Source organism: Salvelinus sp. IW2-2015, unplaced genomic scaffold, assembly GCF_002910315.2.
Source record: "Salvelinus sp. IW2-2015 unplaced genomic scaffold, ASM291031v2 Un_scaffold1312, whole genome shotgun sequence".
NCBI lineage: Eukaryota > Metazoa > Chordata > Actinopteri > Salmoniformes > Salmonidae > Salvelinus > Salvelinus sp. IW2-2015.
The window spans coordinates 35,168-37,436 of NW_019942835.1; positions in this window are offsets into that span (position 1 = coordinate 35,168).

A 2,269-nucleotide genomic window follows, 5' to 3' on the forward strand; every position below is an offset into this window, starting at 1 on the left:
CAGGCTGTGATACAGCCCGACAGGATGCTCTCGATTGGATATCCATAAAAGTTTATCAGGGTTTTGAGTGACAAGCCAAATTTCTTCAGCCTCCTGAGGTGGAAGAGGAGCTGTTACGCCTTCCTCACCACACTGTCTGTGTGGGTGGACCATTTCAGTTTGTCTGTGATGTGTACGCCCAGGAACTTAAAACTTTCCATCTTCTCCACTGCTGTCCCTTTGATGTGAACAAGGGGGTTCTCCCTCTGCTGTTTCCTCAAATCCATGATCATCTCCTTTGTTTTGTTGATGTTGAGTGAGAGATTGTTTTCCTGACACCACACTACGAGTGCCCTCACCTTCTCCATGTAGGCTGTCTCGTCATTGTTGGTGATCAGGCCCACTAATGTTTTGTCTTCTGCAAACTTGATGATTGAGTTGGACGTGTGCATTGCCACGCAGTCGTGGGTGAACAGGGAGTACAGGAGAGGGCTGAGCACACACCCTTGTGGGGCCCCAGTGTTGAGGGTCAGTGAAGCGGAGATGTTATTTCCTACCTTCACCACCTGGGGGCGGCCCGTCAGAAAGACTAGGACACAGTTGCACAGGGCGGGGTTGAGACCCAGGGCCTCCAGCTTGATGATGAGCTTGGAGGGTACTATGGTGTTGAATGCTGAGCTGTAGTCAATGAACAGCATTCTTACATAGGTGTTATTTTTGTCCAGATGGGATAGGGCAGTGTGCAGTGTGATGTCTCATGACGTTGGCCTAGGGGTAGGTTTATGATGGTCATAAATACCTCTTTCCCCCCTTTTCCCTCTCCCTACTATAACTGATGTGACATAAGAAACCCCTTGGTTAACATAGAGATTCTGGAACATCAGAAGTGGGGGAAATGAACTATATTCTGGTAACTCCGACCAACTGAACATATGCGGTGGTACTTAAGGTATATTATGTCAGTTTCGGTTGCCCCTCTGACACATTGTCATCAATGATAGAATGACATAAACTCTACTGTGGAAAGTCTAAACGCAGAGTATCGGATTCCACATGGAATTGTTGTTTTAATTCAAAATGTTTGAATATGACATTTTTTGTGAAGAGATTAAATGTAATTTTAGTTTCCAAATGAGAGATTTGGATTTTCATAAATTTGGGCTTCTGCTCAACTAGGGGCCCGCCCCTGTGAAGAGACATGGGTTATAAACGTTTCAGACACACCCCTCTCCTCCACTATAAAAGCCATTCCCGGTACATTTAGGACGACGCTCCGATGTCAGAATGGTTCAGATAATAAACTACAGAACTAAGCCAACATCAGCATGGACTTTTGGTTGCAAATGGTATGAACTTTGACTCGTATTCACTACAGAAGTGATACCTCCTAGCCGTTGAGTTAGCAACAGCTGCTACAACGCAGGTTAGGAAAGGACAGTCAGAGTATCCCGTCTACTACACATCGACGCTACTCCAACGTATCCAGTGACCACCGGAGACATTCCTTCAAAGGAAAGAGGACTCGGTTTGGCAAGACGGCCTTCCATCTACACCAACCTCCTGAAGCGCAGCTCAGAGTAAATATTTATTGCATTTTCCTTTCCAAATGGGCAGTAATTTAGAATGCATAAGATACTGTATTTACGATAGCACAGCTTCGCCCTGTTCCAGTCTCCGCTCTTTCACTAAAACTCAGCCCCTTCCCTTTGTGTAACAAGCTGTCATATCTATCCGCCCGCTACGGGAGTTTTTCTTTGATCACTTTGTAATCAAGTTATGATTTAATTGTGTATGTGTGTTTTCTGTGTGATTAGTTAGGTATTTAGTAAATAAATAATTAAACCCAATTTTGTATTGCTGATTCAACTTGTTAGCAGGATTCTTGCAGATCTCCAAGGATTTCCACTTTCAGATGAGACTGAATAAAATGACGATTAATGTGACTGCTATGGATGTAAAATTTACTAAATCTTTAAGAGTTTATTCGGAAGTAACAGCTCTTAATATTATTTTGTGGTGTCCGCTCTCAGTTAATTACATTTACCTGATTAGTTCAATCAGGTATATTAATTACGGAGAACATTATATTTTATAGAATAGCATGTCATAGCAATTAATCTGGCGATAGCCAAAGACAACGACATAAGTGGAGCCCCTGCGAGGAGTCTACGATAGAAATGCGCTTTCATTTTGATTCAGCTGTATAATTGAAAAGCAAGATTCCATAATAACCAAGTTTATTATACACTTTTTGGAGTGATAGACAAGCCATTGTGGGTGTGTGTGCTGA